Genomic DNA, 20,622 nt, shown 5'->3' on the forward strand with positions numbered 1-20,622 from the left:
GCGCACATACACGCAGCATTTGCAGTGCTGTCTCCCTTCTCTCTTCTCACTGGCCGCGCGTCCCCATTGGTCAGAGTCAGGAGTCGTTTCGCGAAGGTTCCAGCGTGTTCTAGCGTGGCGCCGTCGTGGCGGCGTCGCCGACGCCCGAGTGCAGAGGAGGGGGACATGTCTTAGCGCACGCAAGGCTTCCCCCTCTTCCCCCCGTCAGCTGCAGAACCGACTCGCATGTTCGAGAATAATCGGCGGGGATGATTCATTTCCTCGGCGCACGCCGCGGCGGTGGAGAGAGAGGCACGCGCTCGGTGGGGGCTTTCCCTCTCCCCCGTCGGGCTCGCGCCGGCGAGACGCCGTGCGCGCGGCGGTTTTTTTTTGTTTGTTTTTAAAATGCGCCGAATTTTGTGACACCAGACACCTCCCCAGAGGCTGCAGAGGAACCTGCCATTGCACTTGCTATCACCCGCACGGAAGCCCGGTACATTTTAAGTGATTCTAAAACTGCGATTCTAAATGTTGCTCGAGGCCGAGTCCATATTTTTGCTTTTGGCATACTGGACTCGCCCGATGCACACCCGCCCCGTCAAGTGGAGCTGATATGGGTGCCCGCGCACTCCGGGAATCCCGGAAACGAGGCCGCCAACCATTTAGCCCGAGGTTCTTTAAACCGGGCTCAGGTGTCCTCGGATCGGGGATTCACGAAGGAGCGCATGCACTCATTCAGCGAGCTGACGCAGGCATACAGAGCCTCACGCCAGCTCTACCCCCCGCCCTACTCCTCCCTAGGTAAGAAAGAAGCAACACTCTGGCGGAGACTACAGACACACTCTCTCCCCTCACCCTTTACCCTAGCCCACTATCATTCCTCCTTCCCCACTCCGGCATGCGTCCTATGCCCAGAACCCTTCGCCTCTTCCCTCCACATACTTTCCCTCTGCCCGGCGGACCCTCTCCCGCGGGACCTAGAGAACCTCAAGACCTGGGAAGACTGGGAGACCCTGCTGCGCTCGGAGGACCCCGCCGTGCAAACCATCACCACCGGCCTGGCTGCCAGTGTTATGGACGTTAGGAACATAAACACTTAAGTGCAGTGGGGTCGTGCGGGGACACTGCGGCGTGTCCCGAATTCCTGCCGCAATAAAGTTTTATCGCGAAAGCAATACTAGTTGCACTTTCAGCCCGTCGCGTAGCGATACCGGTAGCTACCATATTAGCATATTGGATTGGATTGGATTGGATTTGATTTGATTTGATTGGATTGGATTGTATAACCGATGCATCACCACAAGTCTAACCACAAGCACCACCACCAGCTACACTACCAGCTGAACCATGGCGTAGCTACAGATATTGCTTTCGCAATTACCGGGCTTAACCAAGCTAAGCCAAAGCCATTTTTTTCTCTCTCTCTCTGTCCTCCTCCGCTTCTGTACAGGCAGTGTGTGGACGGCCGAACGCCTCCACCATTATCGTGGTGCTCCCAGTGCATTGTGCGCGAACTGCGACAGCCATGACGTCAAACCAAGCGTAACTGAACCTTTTCGCTTGTATATTCAGGCATAACCACAGCTGAGCCACTGCCAAATTCTTTCTTCATTCGGAGGTGCTGGTGTTTCGCCTCTGGTGGAGTGGCACACACCACCTGGGTGGGTTTGTTTATGGGGTTTAACGTCCCAAAGTGACCTAAGCTATGAGAGACGCCGTAGTGAAGGGCTCCGGAAATTTCGATCCCCTGGAGTTCTTTAACGTGCACTGACATCGCACAGTACACGGGCCTCTAGAATTTTGACTACATCGAAATTCGACTGCCGCGGCCAGGATCGAACCCGCGTCTTTCAGGTCAGCAGCCGAGCATCATAACCACTGAGCCACCGCGGCGGCTACACCAACTGGGGGGATTAGCCATGGTGCCTCGTGTCCACCGAGAAGTGAGATAGGTAATGCCCCTCTCATTGCCTCGTAACCAACTTTTTCTCTCATTTCGGAGGTTCTCTCATTCACTCTCATTGCTGAAGTAACTTTTTCAAAAGCATCCATCGCAGCCAGGTTTCACTTGATGAAAAATTTAGCTGCGGTTTTACTGTTGAATCTGGTTAGAGTGTGGAAGCTGTAGTATATCGGGCAACTAGACGCGGCTTGGCGTCTGTGAGCGTGTTCCAGAGACAAAATTTGGCTGTGGCTTAGCTGAGGTTAAGCCTTGATAGCTCGAAGCGAAAAGCTGCTGCAAGGAGCCGCGCGTGTAGTGAATACGGTGCTGTCTTAGAAGGTTGCTTTAGAGACTTGTACTGTGGCGTGCATTCCTCTCGGGTGTACACCAAGATATGAGAGACAGGCATTTGCTTGCCTTAAGAGAAATTTTAATTTCATTTCATTTTCCTTAAGGCCCTTCCGGCGCGGTTCGGGTATCCACCGAGCTATGAGGGAGGCAGGAGTCATTTCCTTTCCTTAAAGCTAATTCTCTTTTCATTTTCCTTCCCTTACGACGCGGTTCGGGTGTCCAACGAGATATGAGGTGTTCCTCACGCACTGCTTGTCTTTTCTTTATTTTTTATTTGTGCAGCGTGAGATGTCACTCCTTTCGGGTGTACACCAAGATATGAGAGACAGGCATTTCTTTTCTTTAAAACCAATTTTCATTTCATTTAATTTTCCTTAAGGCCCTTATGGCGCGGTTCGGGTATCCACCGAGATGCGAGAGAGAAAGGCGTCATTTCCTTTCCTTAAAACCAATTTTCTTTTCATTTTCCTTCCCTTACGGCGCCAGTTCGGGTGTGACCGAGATATGTGTGTTTCCTGGCGCACTGCCACGTACGCCCCAGTCCCCGATGACTCCGTTCGAGGAATCATATACAGAGCCTACAGTCACGAGACCGACGCTGAGATCCTCGCTGAGCTCCAAGCTCGGAACCCCGATCTCCCCGTAGTCGCCGCACGCCGCATGGGCCGCGCACGACATTTCGTGGTGACTATCGCCAATGCCAAGCTACCCCGCTACGTGAGGTATCTCGGCTTCACTTTTGAGGTGTTCCCCTACAAAAGCCGTCCGGAGGCATGCTTCAACTGCCGGAAGCTAGGCCACAGGGCGGATGTGTGCCCCCACCCGCGACAACCAACCTGCCGACGCTGTGGCGCAGCCCATGACCCTCCTCCAGCTGGCCAACCGCCCACGTGCCAAGCCTCATGCATCGTCTGCAAAGGTGCCCACCCTACAGGCAGCAGAAGCTGAAAATACCGGTTCACGTCCTCCACTCGGCCCAAGTCTTCCCCGTTGGTCACTGACACCGATACCGGCTCCAACTCGGCAAACCCCGGACGCCAGTCCCGGTCCCGAGACCGCAAACGCGGCGACCACAACCTACTGCGGGACGGCTCCTTCCCTCCGCTTGGCAGCGACGGCAGCGACGGCAGCGACAGCCCTTCCAGCCGCACTCGCAGCCGTTCCACATCCGCCTCACGCAGCTCTGGGGCCAGCCCTCAAGCCCGGCCGGACACCAAAGCAGCCAAACAAGTTGCATGGAAGACTCCTGCACAAGTCACCGCTTCTCCACCAGATTCACAGGTAAGGGAGCTGGCAGACATGGTCAAGGAACTACAGCTACAATTGGCCAAAGCAAACGCTAAAATTCATAGCCTAGAATCAGCACAGGCAAACCCCAAATTGCAACCGCAGCAGGTGGCTCACGCTCCCACATCCGACCCTGTAGGTGATCCACGCATGGACACTGAGCAGTCTAAGCGCACGAAGCGTAAAGTACCTCCCCCCTCCTCACAAGCAGACATAGATGCCAAATTCGAGGCAGCTGATGCGCGAATGGCCCAATTCGAGGGCGCCCTCCTTCGACTCGCCCCCACCATTGACCGTCTAGTAGAAAGCTGCGCCACAATGGCAGCCAACATCCAAACCCTTCATGCCAGACTCGATACCCTTACGAATCTCTCGGCATCAGCAACCCCCTTGAAGTCGACAACCCCTCCTAACTACCCAGCACCCATTATTGTCGCCACATCGGAGAGTGCAACCGCGCGCTCACGTGCAGGCGGCATTCTTAAATCACCCGTCGCGCTATCACAGCGCCCCGAACCCTACGGGAAACGCGATGGCTAGCTCCCCCTTCACAGTTTGGCAATGGAACTGCAGGGGCTTCAAGGCGAAGCGGCGAGCCTTGGAGCACACCCTGCAGGCCCAGCCGCACACCCCCCACATCATCGCACTCCAGGAAACATACATGGACACGAAACTTACCAGCTACGCCGCATATAACCAACAAACGACACCAGACCACCGGCCCAACACCGCCATCCTGGTCCACCGAAATTTAGCAGCTAATCATATAGACCTTAGTTACCCCGAGGTTCCGCACACTTTCGTACAGGTCCTACCGAACAGTCGCTCACAAGCCCCGCTCCACATCCTCAACGTCTACAGCCCCCCTAGCGACAAAAGCACACGAGTGGCAACCCTCGTTCGTAAGGCCTGCGCGACTGCACAAACAGGGATGCTACTCATCCTAGGTGACTTCAACGCGCCGCATACCGAGTGGGGCTACCCCCGCAAAGCATGCGGTCGTAAGGGAGCCAAAGTGTGGGAGACAGCCCAAACACTGGGCCTGACACTACTCCTAGACCCCGACAGCCTACTCGCATTGGAAACAGTGTCACACAGGACAGCTGCCCCGATCTCACTTTCGCCCGCAACATCCCAGACGCACGCTGGGAAAACCTCGGCATGAACATAGGTAGCGACCACTATGTTCTCAGCACAACCTTCACGGCTACACACAGCAAAGCCCCCAACCGAACAATCAGGCACACTAACTGGGACGCCTTCCGATACGTGCGCGCCAAACGCACTTCAGCCCCCATAGACGACCTGGACATATGGACCAACTCGCTGCTCGAAGACACCGCCAATGCCACCTCCACGACTACCCAGGACGAGGATGGCCCCTCTCCCGACGCCAAACTCATACACATGTGGGAGGCCCAGCGCAGTCTTAGCGCTCGCTGGCTCCGACAAAAACACAATCGACACCTCAAGCTCCGTATCGTTCGCCTCGAGCGAGAGATCGAAGCTTACTCCGTCAAACTGAGTCAGGAGCAATGGCATCAAACCTGCGACCGTCTTAACGGCCAGTTAGGGTGCAAAAACTCGTGGTTCTTGCTCAGACATCTACTGGACCCAAATCACACCAAATCCACATCTCACAAGAACCTCACCCGTGTCATACACGCTTTTCAGGGAACAAATGAGGAACTCCTCGCTACCCTGAAAGACAAATACATCAATACTTCCACTGAAATTCCCATCCCTTCAGGATACACAGGTGCTCAGAACACCAACATGGACGCCGACATCAAGGCAGAAGTCCGCGCCGCCCTCAACCAGATTAAAACCACCGCGGCCGCTGGCGACGACCACATAACCAACAAGATGCTTCGTAACCTTGAAGATCAGTCCGTCGAGGCACTCACGGACCTCTTCAACCAACACTGGCATGACGGTCGCCTTCCAGACACCTGGAAGCATGCCAAAGCGATTTTCATACCTAAGCCAGGCAAACGACTCGAGCTGGGCAACCTTCGGCCCATCTCGCTCACGTCCTGCCTGGGAAAGGTCATGGAACACGTCATACTCAATAGACTCCACACTCACGTAGACCAAGAGGACCTTTTTCCCCCCACTATGATCGGCTTCAAAACCGGCCTCTCCACTCAAGACATTATGTGGCAAATCCAACACGACATCCTCGATCCGAGACCCATCCGAGCTACACGAAACATCCTAAGCCTAGATGTCAGCAAGGCTTTCGACAACGTGTCACATGCTTCCATCCTGGCAAACCTCTCACAAATGAATGTAGGCACTCGCACTTACAACTACATCGCCGACTTTCTTCATAACCGTACAGCACAACTTCACATTGCAGACCTTCACAGCGAGAAGATCACACTAGGCACCCGAGGAACACCACAAGGAGCAGTCCTATCTCCGTTCCTTTTCAACACTACAATGAGAGGCCTCCCTCCGCTCCTGGAAGAGATACCTCACATTAAACACTCAATATATGCCGATGACATCACCCTGTGGACCAACTCTGGCTCTGACGGGGAAATCCAAAACTCCCTCCAAGCCACAATCGATAAAGTACACTCCTTTGTACAGGCGAACGGGCTCACATGCTCCTCCACGAAGTCCGAATTACTAGTCATCAGGGACAGACGAGCTCGCCTGCCCGTCCCCGACCCGCAAGAACCTATTGTGCTTCAAGTCGACACACATCCCATACCTCCGGTCCGCACCATCCGCGTTCTGGGTATGTTAATACAGAACAACACGCAAAACTCGGAGGCCATTCAGCGCCTCCGCACCACACCCAATCAGATCAACGGCCTCATCCGCCGCATCAGCACCCGCCGCAGAGGTATGAAGGAGGATGACCTCTGTCGGCTCACTCAAGCTTTCCTCATTAGCAGGATAGTCTACTCCTACCCCTACTATCACCTCCGCCGGAAGGACGAGGAAGCTGTGAACAGCATTATACGTTCAGCGTACAAAGCGGCACTGGGGCTACCTCAGTACGCCAGCACACAGCACCTCCTCCAACTCGGCATCTACAACACGCTCACAGAACTCATAGAGGCACACAAGACCGCCCAAATCCACCGCCTCTCCCGCACTAAACACGGGCGGCTCATACTTGACCGTCTCAACATCAACCCCATAGGCGACGTCCACCCCACGACGCCCATTCCGATAGGGGTCTATAGCCGCCTAGTTATAAAACCAATCCCCAAAAACATGCTACCTGGCCGCCATGACACGCGCCGTCAGCTGAAAGCCCAAGCACTAGATGCCACATACCTTGCCGACGAACACGCAATATACGTAGATGCTGCACGGCAAAGTGCAAACACATACGTGGCTTGTGCAACCACGCCACAGTCTACTCTCGTCACCGCCGCCACAGTAGTAGCTCACTCTCCGACAGCGGCAGAAGAAACCGCCATCGCGCTAGCCATCGCTGACCCACGTACGCGCACAGTCCTCAGCGACTCCAAAAGATCAATACAAAATTACTCGGCAGGTTTTATCAGCCACCCCGCTGCACGCATCCTTCGCGGCTGCACTCCCGACCATAAGATCAACCTGGTCTGGGTACCCGCCCACGCGGGAAACTCTGGAAACGAAGGGGTCGACCGACTAGCCCGAGGACTAACCAACCGGGCGGCCGGCCCCACGGACCCAGACGCTCTTGCCGAGGCTCCCCAGACCTTTGCCGAAATTACCAACCTCTACAGAGAGATGAGACGCCAGTTCCCGCCTCCACACCCCGACTTGAATCGAGCGCAAGCCACCTTGCTCCGCAGGTTGCAGACACACTCTATCCTTAGCCATTCTAGACTTTCACTCATCACAGACGGGGAATACGACCCCGTCTGCCAAAATTGTTACCAGGGAGAAATCGCCACCCAGGCTCACATCCTCTGGGGTTGCGCGGGAAATCCGCCCCCTCGAACCTTACTGCCAGCTCCCTCCGAAGACGGATGGAACCAACTCCTCAGAAGGCCAGACAAGAGCATCCAACTGGCACTCATTTCGTGGGCCCAGGAAGTCGCCCCCACCTGGGGGCCACACCAAGCCCACCTGCCCTAAATCCCGCCAATCTATGGCAATAAAGTTGTTTCTCTCTCTCTCTCTCTCCTGGCGCACTGTTTGTCATTGTTTGTTTGTTTGTTTTTTGCGCCTCTCCTGTGACATCCGTCGGTTCTGCGCATGCGCAGCTGGGGCTAATGCTGATCACGAAGCATACGCCAGACTCGAGTTTGACTAGCCTAGTGAAGCTTTTCGCTTCCAAAAATTTCAGGGGGGCAGTTTGCTGACCTAAAGTGCGGTGACGCGAAAGCCTTAAGCGCGGTGTTCCTGCTTGTGTCACTGATGTGGAGTTGAGATGCTAAGCTTCGCCTCTAACAGTGTAACGCGACAGCGTCTCGCAACTTCCAGGGAGTCCACAGAACGCCATCGCCCTTTCGGCTGTACGCCTTGCTCGACGGTAAATTGGTTTTTGAGGAAACGAAATGTATCTCTCTCTCTCGCATATCTCGGTGGACACCTGAACCTCACCGTAAGGAAATGGAGGAAGATGGGAGTGAACGAAGACGCCGTATTAGCTAGACGCGCCTCTCTCGCCGCCTGATCCGGCTACTGATTTTAATTCGGCTATTACTTTTCGGGAGATCTCTCTCCTGTATCAAAACGCTCACGGCCGATACCCACCCCCCTGTAAAGGCCTCAATAAGGCAGAGGAGCGTTGGCTACTTCGCCTCTACACCAACACGGTACTGTGCCCGGCAGTGCTCAAACATTTCAATTTGGCCTTTTCGGGCGAGTGTCCACACTGTGGGGAAGTGTTTGCGGACACGTATCACATGGTGTGGGCATGCCCGGCGAATCCTGCTTTCCCACCCCACCCCCACCCCACCCGAGATTACTGGGAGGCTGCCCTGCTCGGCTGCTCAACTCTCCAGGACCAACGAGCCCTGGTGACAAGAGCCCGGGCCGCCGCGGAGGCCACAGGTGTCCCGGACTAGGGATCCCTCCTAGTGATTGTGAGGGCCGGGCCCCTCAGGCACGGTCCAAGCAATACCTCTGTATATAGTACAAATAAATGTTTTACACCACCACCACCTTTGCTCATTCCAAACCATCGAGCTCGCATAGCGGAGTGGTTAGCGTGCTCGTCAAGCACTCCGGAGACCCTGGTTCGATTCCTCAACTCGGCCAATTTCCTACTCGGTTATATTTATTTATTTATGTGGTGCGACTAAAAAGGTTAGTTAGGCTAACTGCTTAACTATTATTGCTCAATTAATTATTCGAATGCCATCGATTAAGTATTGATTAAGTAATGATTGACCTATGAACATATGTCACGTAACCGAAATGCGGATATATCTGCCGACACGGCTGCTAACGACAGAATGAGGCATTAAAGGCTTTCGCCTTAAAATTCAGTGTTTTCTGGTGCACTCTTTGTTCTTTTTTAATTTTAATTTCCATATTTTAGTTTTTTATTTTATTTTTATTGTTGTTTCTTTTGTTTTTATTTTTTATTTTCTAATTTGCATTTTTTATTTCTTTAATTTTATTTATGCGACCCATGCATTCACTAGACGAGCCTTTATTCATGCGCAAACCCTCAGCCTTCGATGCGGACCATGAATATCTGACACAAATATCTTCCATGACACAAATATCTTCTTCACTGGCACCACAAAAGAGTGCATAGAATCATCAGCTAACAGTTACCTCCTGCATCTTTCCAGATGGCTTAAAAGCAACCGGCTGAGTTTAAACACATGCAAAACCAAATACATAATTTTTAAGCCAGCAAATAAAAGAGACCCCTACTGTGTTCATCTGAAATTTGAGGACACGCTACTGGAAGAAGTCACAGAGCAAAAGTTCTTGGGCGTATGGTTTACAGAGGACCTTACATGGAATACTCACGTTAACAAATTAAAAAGTGAGCTATCTCGAGTTACTGGTTGCATGTATAAAATACAAAATATACTACCCACCTGGTTGAAGCAAGCATTATACTATTCACTTTTTTATTCAAAACTCAGTTACGGCATTCTAGTATGGGGAACTACGACAGCTTCAAACTACAACAAACTAATCATGATACAAAAGAAAATATTGAGAATGTGTGAAAACTATATTGGTGACAAACGAGGACTCCGAACAAAACCCCTCTTCATTAAACACAGCATGCTTAAAGCAGATCAAGTTTATTATTTCAAACTACTTCAGTGGATTTATAAAAATAGGCTGCACACAATACCCGTAGACAGTTGCACTTCATACCCAATACGTAGACCACACCATCTCAAGCCCGCCACAAGAACTAATTACGGAAGGCAAAAATTGAATTATCAAACAATTAGCATATTAAACAGTGATCACTTTAATGTAGAATACACACAATCCTTCCACAACTTCAAAAAGAACTGTAAAAAGCTATTAGTGGGCAGTGACATTGCATTCTCTTTTTGTTAACTTGCGCTCATCCCTAATAACACATGTAACCTCAGCTACGTTGCATTATGTTATGTTATTTCTATTATTTATGTTATATTATGTTATGTTATTTCTCTGTTCGGTTGTACAATATATTTGCCATTGTTTCAGCATGTACCCTACACATCAGTCTAAACCTTGTTTTTTCCGGAAATGCTTGTGTGTACTGATCTATTTACTGCATATGCGATTTATTTTTCGGACCAATGAATTGTGGTTTTTCTTTTCTTTGATTGGCTTCTGATGCAAGCCAATTTTGTTATTACATAATAACTATTGCATATGCCTTTTCTTCCTCTTTAAAATATACCATGTTCAAGAAAAACTAATGCTGTGAAGTCATGTGATCTAAATAACTGAATTTTTTTTTGCTTTCTGTTGTGTGCTAAAAATGTTTAGCAAATATGTGTGTAAATGACACATTATGCTGCCTTGAACTGTGGGGGCGCAGAGGCTCTGTCAGGCATTTTGCCTTTACCTCTGCCCCCTACACGGAGAGAATCCGTGACGCAATAAAGAAAAAAAAAAGAAAGAAAAAAAATTCAGGGGGCACTTTGACTGTCTGTGCGTAGAAGCGAAAGCGTTTTCCGCACCAATTTGCCTGTGACACTGGTGACGTCACCACTGGATGGCGTCACACATAACTGATGACGAAATAATGGCAAATTACTAATCACTGACTAATTACTGATTAGTAACTCAGCACTAATTGACTGTTAATTAATGGCGCTTAAGCTTCGCCTTTAGGAGTGGAACGCGACAGCGTGTTGTAGCGCTGCCAGGGGGTCGACGGAACGCCACCATCCGTTCGGCGCGATGCCTTGCCCTTTGAACGCAATGCTTTTTTGAGGAAAGGATGGGCGCTGTAATTCTCCGTCATTTCGGTGGACAACTTAACCGCACTGTACAGAAAGAGAGGAAGTGGCAGGGACAGAAGAAAGAAAGGCCGTAATGAAGAAACTAAAAATTGTATTTGAGGAAAGGAAATTCCCGCTACCCCGATCAACTTAGAGGTGGTGACGTAGCGCGGCTACGGCTGCTTATCTTTTTTTTTTCAGCCAGCGTCCGCTTCGGTGGACGCGGTTGTTGCTGCGACGCGCGTCTTTTTTTTTCTTTTTTCTCTTTCTTCTGATCTTTTAACTCTCCTCTATCTGCACGTGGCAGCGATGGTGGCTCGGCTGGAGCCAGTCGGCAGGCCCGTGCACTTTCCTTTTCATTCTTCTCTCAGTCGCAACAACAACAACAACGCTACCCCGATTAGTTCCTTTCCTCCTGTAAGCTCTGCGGGAAACCGGGAGACTTTATTAAGGCGAAAGCCTTTAATGCCTCACACTGTCGTTAGCAGACGCGTCGGCAGCCGTGTCGACAGGCGCGTCGGCAGCCATGTGGACAGACGCGTCGGCAGAAGTGTCGACAGACGCGTCGGCAGCCGTCTTGACAGACGCGTCGGCAGGAGTGTCGACAGGCGGATCGGCAGCCGTGTGGACAGACGCGTCGGCAGAAGTGTCGACAGACGCGTCGGCAGCCGTGTCGACCGACGCGTCGGCAGGAGTGTCGGCAGGCGCGTCGGCAGCCGTGTGGACAGACGCGTCGGCAGAAGTGTCGACAGACGCGTCGGCAGCCGTGTCGACAGACGCGTCGGCAGGAGTGTCGACAGACGCGTCGGCAGATTCGTCCGCCTTTCGGCGTCACTGCTTAAAAGGCTCATGGTCCCAGCATGAATAAAGGCGCATCTAGTGAATGCATGGACTTCATAAATAAAGCAAAAGGAGTAAAGTGAAGTAAAGGAAAATAAAAATAAAAATAAGAAAATAAACATAAAGGCAAACTAAAAATAAGATGTGAAAATAAAAAGAAAAAGAAAAAAATTATGAAAACGAGCAAAAAATAAATTAAAACAAAATATAAAAAAGTAAAGTAAATAAAAACAAACAACGGCCAGGAAACGCTTTCGCCTTGCAGCACTTTAGAGAGCCAAAGTGCCCCTGAATTTTTTTATATCTTCTTACCTGCCCTACCTTCCCACAGCCTCCATCCCCAACCATGGCGGAGACATACTGGGAGACTTCTGGCCAGCTCCGCTGCTGCTGCTGACCATCCACGCATAATTACCTACGCCATGAAGCGGATAGCCCTCCAAGGGCTGTCCTTTGCCCATTAAGGGCAACACCCTAAGGGTAGCCTCGTGCGACGTAAGGGGAGGCAGGCTTTGCCCCCTCTGCATTGCTTGGCAATAAATGTTTCCACCACCACCGGAGCGGCTGAAGGTCGCTCAAGGTAAAAGCGACGTGGTCGGCGAAACACGGAACATGCCGTACTAGAGCTTCCGCTTTGAAAAGCTAACCCTGCTCGCTGCGCGCGTGCACATAGTCGATCCGCCAGGGTGGCTGAGTGGTTATGGCGCTCGGCTGCTGACCCGAAAGACGCGGGTTCGATCCCGGCCACGGTGGTCAAATTTCGATGGAAGAGAAATTCTACAGGCCCGTCTACTGTGCGTTGTCAGTGCACGGTAAAGAACCCCAGGGGGTCGAAATTTCTGGAGCCCTTCACTACGGCGTCCCTCATAGCATGAGTTGCTTAGGGACGTTAAGCGCCATAAACCATAAACCAGCCACAGCCACTCTAACCAGGCGCCAACGCTCGCGCCAAGCTCCAAAAAAACACAAAAAGAAAAAAAAATGCGCCCAGAAAGGGTAAGAAAATTGTAGACTGTTCTCGAAAGTGTGACCACGTGGTGCCTTGCGGACGCGGCATGCAGCGAAATAAAAGAACGCCGCAACCTCCAAGCCCGTGCAGACGGCGACGTGTCCAGCAGTTGAAGGGTGGCGTTTGACCAGGGCGGACGCCTTCAACCTCGCTGGGTGCAGGTGCCCTGCCCAGCGTCGATGGTGGAGCTGATATGAATCTTCAGCACCTGTCCTGCGGCTTCGCAGTCATCGCTGTACCATGTGAGCAAATTTTTAATGAGTTTTCACTTTGTACTGAAAACTTGTGTGTTTGTGGAGAAATCGCTTGGCATAAGAATAAGTCAACCTGAGTTGAGATTGCTAGTTGTTTATTACCATATTTAATTCCCGAGTTGAATTTGCGAACTATATTAGGCCAGGCGTTAGTACCGCTTCCTTTTTTTTCCACATAAACGCAGCTTTTATGCCTAACCGTGTATGTCAGTGCACGTTGAAGAACCCCAAGTGGTCGAAATTTCCGGAGCCCTTCACTACGGTGTCCCTCATACCCTCAGTTGCTTTAGAACGTTAAACCCCAATAAACCAATAAACTAAAATCGCTTCTCCGGGATGCGTACCTTGAGTTGGTCTTTGTTCAGTCAAAGAACTCTAAGCCAATTTAAATACCGGTGGTCGAATTTCCATGTGAAGGTGAAATTCTAGAGGTCCGTGTACTGTGCGGTGTCAGTGCACGGTACAGAACGCCACGCGGCCGCAATTTCCGGCGCCCTTCACTGCAGCGTCTCTCATAGCCTGAGTCGCTCCGGAACATTAAACCTCCATAAACCAAACCAAACCTACTTAACAATGCAATTCCCCATCAAACGTCCTCGAGCCTCCCTATCTAATTAGCTCATTTATTCATACCGTGCATCGGCATTTCTATTCAGCTGGCGTTCAGAAACGCGTTTGCACGACTCGGGTGGAATTTTCGAACACTAGCGTGCGGGTTTTGTTCATAAGCGTTTCTGCGTGGCTCGGTAGACTCATTGCTTCTGCGGGATGCGCCGCTCTGATTTTGTCTCCGCAAAATCATAAAACGGACGTTCGTCAGGAAAGGAAAGGAAAGGTTCATAACTGCCTTCTTGGGTCAGTGGACACCTTAATCGCACTTTGAGGTACTACGTGGCGGTATATAGTGACAAAAATGTGCGCGGCATGCGTTCACGTTCACGACATTGCGGCAGAAACACGGCACTAGGCACCTCTTCCTTCTTTCCCTCCGACCTTCCTACCTTTCTTTACGGTGCGCTTCAGGTGCCCCACCGAGATGAGACAATTACTCCGCCATTTCCTTTGCTCAAAAACCAAAGTTTTCGACTTTTCAATGCGCAATAGCCGCCATCATTCCTTGGCGTTTGCCGTCGACGTTCCTTGGCGTTTGCCGTTGGTGTTCCTTCACTCTGGCCGTTTGTATTGTCTGTTGGTGTTAGCGTTGTACACTGATTTTGAGGAAAGTAAAGGCGCATAACCAATTTTCGCATCTAAATTTTGACGCAACCGTTCGTCATGCGCTGTTATCGGTGGTGCCATAAGATTTCTCGTTGCATACAGTTGGCTTATGGTTTGTGGCGGTTTAATGTCCCAAAGTGACTGAGGCTATGAGGGACGCCATAGTGAAGGGCTCCAGAAATTTCGACCACCTGGGGTTCCTTAACGTGCACTGACGTCGCACAGTACACGGGCCTCTATAATTTCGCCTCCATCGAAATTTTACCGACGTTACCGGGATCAAACCCGCGTCTTTCGGGGAAGCAGCCAAGCGCCATAACCGCGGAGCCACCGCGGCAGATCTCATTCATTGCATATAGCTTGCGTCTCTTAGTCACGTTGTTAGTTCGCAGCTTGCGCACTGAGAAATGCAACAGAGACGAGCTTCTGAACGGTGATTCCACAACGCTGAATCCACGAAGGTCTGAGTGAAACTTGTTCACTCGAATATCTCTCGCGAACAATCTTCAAATCTTCTTAATCACGCGGCAAGATAGTTCGTGGGAGGTATTCGAGTGTGGAGTTTTACTCAGACCTTCGCGGATTGAGCGTTTGTGGAATCATCGTTCCGAAGCGCGTCTCCGTTGCATTTCTCAGTGCGACAGCTGCGTCGCGGTTGAGCGCTCACGATGAGGGCTTTCACCTTTACAGCACATAAGCAGTGTAAAGTGCACTATGAATTCTTGCTTTCAGTGCTTCATCTTAATTACGTCTTCGTTCTTGCGCAACGCGCTCCTTGCTGACACGTTGTAATTCACTGTTTGGCTTCTAGTCGCACACAGTGATCATTGCATCCTTGTTCGGTAGTGCTGCGTTCTTATATGTTAATTTTCGCTCAAACTGACGCGCCCAATGGGAGGGGATAGTATTGGCATGCTGTGGTAGCTTATTTGTTTTCTTTGGTTGTATATATTATTTCAACGCGCATTTGTTTGTTAGTGTGCTGCGTTCCTCGTGTTGGTGTTCCATTATTCGCTCTTCTGTTGTGTTAACGATGGGAGGCGGCAGTGCTGGCATGTTTTATTCGCTTTCTTGTTTAATTGAATGCGCTTTTGTTTAACTTTGTGCTCTTTTTCTTTTCCGCCTTTTTCAGTGCGCGTTAAAGATCCCCAGGTGGTAGAAATTATACAGGACCCCTTAACTTCGGCCCCTCTTTCTCTCTTTCACTCCCACCTTCGTCCCTTCCCTCACGGCGCGGATGAGCTGCCCACCAGGGAGTGTTACCACGCTTTTCGTTTCCTGATGAGAGGTTTGGTTGGTTTATTGCGATTAAACGTCCCAAAGCAACTCAGGCTATGAAGGACGCTGTAGTGAAGGGCTCCGGAAATTTCGACCACCTGGGGTTCTTTAACGTGCACTGATATCGCACAGTTTACGGCCCTCTACCAAACCAAACCAAACCTGATAACCAATCCTTATCCTCCGCCATGCATTGATTGCTGGCACATCATTGTCGTCTTTGATGTAGGCGCTGTTGCTTTGCAGCTTCCATTAGTGCGAAAGCAGTTCTTGCCGCACTCTTTGGGTTTCAGCGGTGTATGTCTAAAATCTCTGCAAAGCAAGTGTAATTGGCTCACTGGGTCAGTGGACACCTCAGTCACGCTGTGCGTAGGCGGTGGCATCCACCGGTGCATCCACAGGCAGTTTCACCGCCTCTCTTTCTCTCATAACCACCGGAAGCTTGTTTCGACTCTGTAGATTTTAAGGAAAGGAAGGGCGCATAACTGGCTCCCTTTTTTTTTATGGACACCTCTATCGCGCTTTGGTGTGTGTGGCAGTGGTGTCCACCTGCAAAAAAAACTCCTTTCATGCAATAATTCTAATTCGTGCTTAGCGATGCTAAACTCCAAGCTGTTTTCGTAGTGTGAGCTACACTGGCCGCAGTCTCACCGTTTCGTGTGCTCCCTCCGTCGACCATACTGCGCATGCGCAAGGAGCGAGTGACGTCACTGCGCACAGCTGGCGCGCTTTGCCGCGTGCGTTCGCGGTCATCTCGCTGCGCGCGCTCGCCGCTGATGCCGCCGGCGCTGAGCCATGTGACGTCACTGCTCACGCTATGTTGGTTGGTTTGGTTTATGGGGTTTAACGTCCCAAAGCGACTGAGGCTATGAGAGACGCCGTAGTGAATGACTCTGAAAATTTCGACCACCTGGGGTTCTTTAACGTGCACTGACATGGCACAGTACACGGGCCTCAAGAATTTTGCCTAGAGGCCCGTGTACTCTGCGAGCTCAGTGAACGTTAAGGCTATGTATATACTGGCACAGCAGAGCTAAGCCACTGCCAACTTTTTTTAGTTGCAGGCGCCATTTTATTATGTCTTTGTTGAGGCCTGCTGCGTTCATTCTTTTCCAGCGTTTTCGGTTGGGTGCTCTATTACTATCACGAGGTAGGGTCTATGAACAGGGAAGGAGAGCGATTTTGAAGCACAGTGAAAGCATGAGGTCGGGGTAACTATTGGAATGCAATAGAGAAAGTGAAGAAAAAGAAAATTCGACTATAACAATGAAGACGCTGAAGGTAGAAATAGGTTGACTTGTGGTTAAAGAACAGTGAACACACGGCGGTAGAAAACAGGTGTTACAGTAGCATATATATGTATCTATAGTCAGAGGAGAGATATGAAGATTTAGTAATTTACGCTGGCCTCTTAAGGTCCCTATATGCTGTCAATGCGAAAGCACCTTTTCACATAAAGTCCTTTTCCCTAAATATCTTTGCCCTACAGGTGTTTGACCTAAAGGTTTTCGTCCTTAAGGCGGTTTCCCCAAAGACATTAATTATAAAGTACTTTACTCGGAAGACTTTCACTCTAAACGCCTTCTACCTAAAGGTGTTCCCCATAAAAGCCTTAAAGCTAAAGACCTTTACAATTGTTATAGTTAATAATGGGCCTGATCATTTTTTTCATGTCCTTTATCGTTCCACTACTACCGCTATCACTATCACTCACTGCTGTCTCTTCCAATGTCTACTTCATTCCCTATGATGATCCATTACTACCTTATGCTACACTGTTGTGATGTGATGACGTGATGGGGTTATGGGGTGCCGCTTTATCACGGACATCTGGTTTTGCAGCTGATAAGCTTTTCATTACTAATGTGCAGAATATATTGGGCACTTGATAGATGATGATGACGATGAAAACGTTTATTAAAGCCACAATGCCTTAGTTGAAGGGAAGGCTGATCGGGTCTCTAGACCGGGACGCCGTTGGTGAAAGCCGCTGCCCGTGCCCTGGCGACGAGGGCTCGTTGTTCCTCGAGGTCCGAGCTGGACAGGGCCGCCTCCCAGCCCTCCCGCGTTGGCTGATTTATGATCTCAATGCTGTCATTTTTCTGACAAGCCCATACCATGTGGTACAAGTTTGCCTTCTGGCCACAAAATTTGCACTGTGCCGAAAAGGACTCGGGCTCAATGGCGTGAAGCATAGCTGGGTTATTGAAAGACATAGTTTGTAGCCTGCGAAGGTGACATTCCTCTGATTTACTGAGACCCTTAGCGGGCCTCGGGAGTGTCTGCCTTTCAAGGCGCAAATGTTGCAATATTTCTGAATATGTCGTTAGCGGAGAGGGGGAGCCAGAATCAGGAAGGGAGGACGTAGAAGGATGCCGGGGAAGAAAAGCTCGGGCAGAAGCGTGTGCGCGCTCGTTTCCTTCAACTCCCTGGTGACCTGGTACCCATATTAATTCCTTCCGTTCAGCTGAAGTCCTACATTGACTAAGAAATTTGCAGGCTAGCGGCGTGATTCTGCCACGCATATAGTTTCTATAAGCCGCCTGGGAATCTGTAACTATGTATTTAGATTCGGAGTGTGTTGCAGCTAGGGCTATCGCTACTTCCTCCATAACCTGTGTATCCCCGTTACGAACTGAAAGCCCGTCCACGACTTGCATTTGGTGCACCACTGAGATTGTTGATATTCCTTGTACAGGACCCGCAGCGTCCACGAAGGCTCCTCCTTTTGTTGAATAGCATTCGTTCATCTTCTTGCTCCTCGCCACTCGTCTAGCATGACGATGCTCCGGGTGCATGTTTTTGGGAAGCGGAAGCATAAGGAATTTGCTCTTCCACTCTTTAGGTATATCTTGTCTCCCAGCCACTTGCTGCGGAAAGCAAATGTTTACATCTTCTAAGACCCTGCGGCCGGTCGTAGTTGTGGCCAGGCGCACTACCTGGCTTGTAAGATGGGCGCTAATCAATTCATCAGCCGTGTTGTGTACCCCTAGTTTTAGTAGACGCTCCGTAGATGCTTTCATGGGTAGGCCGAGTGCCTTCTTATAAGCCGTTCGAATGATAACGTCCAGATGGTTTAGATCGGTCTTCCTCAAACGAAGGTACGGGGCCACGTACACTATCCTGCAGATGACAAAGGCCTGTATTAGTCTAAGGGTATCCTGTTCTTGCATGCCGTTTTTCTTGCTTGTGATCCGAGATATCATACGGAGGACTTGTTCGCACACCGTTCGGAGCTTGGTGATCGCTGCTGCGTTCACACCCTTGTTATTGAGCAGCCCCAAAATCCGTATTGTTTCTATTGTTTCCACCTCGGGAATAGGTGTATCATGGACCGAGATTTCCAGCGATGCATTATCCCCCTTCCCTCGCAGGACGAGGAGCTCCGACTTGTCCGGGGAACAGCGCAGTCCGCATTCTTCAGCATACTTTTCAACCGTACTGGCAGCTTCTTGGACGGCCTCCTCCATTTGTCCCATGTTTCCCTCCGTTGTCCATATGGTTATGTCATCCGCGTATAGGGCGTGGCGGATTCCCCTTATGGCATTAAGTTGTTCCGGCAGGTGCATGAGGGCAACGTTGAAGAGCAGTGGAGAAAGGACTGCTCTCTGAGGCGTCCCCCTGGTGCCCATGCGTATCGCCTCGGACCTCGTGTCGCCAATCCTGATGTGCGCTTGCCTACCTTGCAAGAAAGCCTTGATGTAATTAAAGGTACGCTTTCCGCAGTGAGTACCCTGTAGATTGTCCAGAATCTTGGAATGCTTCACGTTGTCGAAAGCCCCCTTCAGATATAATGCTAGTATGGCCCTACTGTTTCGTTTGCGAAGGGGATCGATAACCTCCATCTTCAGCTGCAGTAACACGTCCTGGGTTGACAAGTGGCACTTGATAGAGATCCATGCCTGTCAATTCTTGGCTGATACTGATACCCTAGTGTAATTATACGCCATCTTATCTAATAACAACAACAGAAGAGCTGACGTGGACAAGGGCAGAGCTTTCCAGCTGTCAATGGGGTTTTATGTCGTCTTCATTCAGGGAACATGCACATTACGCACCTTCACTCGCACTGTCAGACTAACGGAGACTACAAAAGAAAACGATATGGGGAATGGCTCCCTTTTCACCCTAGCTTAGTCATAGGAGAAAATGCATTTCCCCAGGTGGTCGAAATTTCCGGAGCCCTTCACTACGGCGTCTCTCATAGCCTTAGTCGCTTTGGGACGTTAAACCCCATAAACCAACCAACCATTTGTTGACATTTTTTTTTGTTTCTAAGATACGCAAAGCTTCATAATAAGCTTTGATCTGTAACTTAAACTTTTCGTTCTTTTTCATAAATCCCGCGAACTTAGTCATAGGCAAGTTCAACGTTGTCTTAGCCGCATGGTAACCTTGTTCAGTAATGCAACGAAAATACAAGACAACAATTAACATTCGTCCTGGATCCGACGCCTCGGGTATCCGTCAGTAACATCTGCAGTTTAATTTTGCAGCGAAACGAAAAACTTAAGTGCTTAGCTTCCTTACTGAACGGAAATTTCCACGCGATTCCACTTGCACCTTTCTTTGGCGGTTGGCTGTACCATCCGAAGCACCTTGAATTTTAACTGACAAGAGCCATCAGCTGCTAAAAGACACCAGTCGCGCAAGGCAGCCGAGTAGTACAGAGTTGGTGGTGACTTGAAGAAATCTCACCTCCTCCGAGCAGCCTGCTCGTCCCACCATGTTTGCGGAATGCCAGGCAAGTTTATGCGACATGCAGTGGCCAGGCTCATCCTATCCAACATTTCACGCAAGGTTTCAGTCACGCAAATGCTCAAACAGCTAAATTTGCCTGCTTTATAAGATCGCCGGAAGTAAGCTAGGCGGAAACTACTTTTTTTATTATCCTGGAACTTCAGCAATGACAGAACACATTACTTCTTTCTTCTTTCACTTCCACTTCCTCTCTTCCTGTACGGTGCGGTTGAGTGTCCACCGAGATGACAAAGAATTACTGCGCCATTTCCTTTCCTGAAAACGCGTTGCGTTCAAAGGGCAAGGCATCACGCCGAACGGGTGTTGGCGCTCCGTGGACTGCCTGGCAGC

The 20,622-nt window shown here is 50.3% G+C and overlaps 1 protein-coding gene across 5 annotated transcripts in view; it reads left to right on the forward strand.

Moving 5' to 3' along the window:
• The first annotated feature begins 12,752 nt into the window (after positions 1 to 12,752).
• LOC149347653 (uncharacterized) overlaps positions 12,753 to 20,622 on the forward strand; it is a 50,193-nt gene continuing 42,323 nt past the window's right edge. For all 5 annotated transcript variants that reach the window (XM_089587276.1, XM_089587273.1, XM_089587277.1 and 2 more), the window contains exon 1: positions 12,753 to 13,023. The gene's annotated coding sequence lies outside the window, so the exon portion shown is untranslated. The remainder of the gene's footprint in view (positions 13,024 to 20,622) is intronic.

The sequence above is a fragment of the Amblyomma mixtum genome, chromosome 4, assembly GCF_055824585.1.
Source record: "Amblyomma mixtum isolate Tamu chromosome 4, ASM5582458v1, whole genome shotgun sequence".
Taxonomy (NCBI): Eukaryota; Metazoa; Arthropoda; class Arachnida; order Ixodida; family Ixodidae; genus Amblyomma; species Amblyomma mixtum.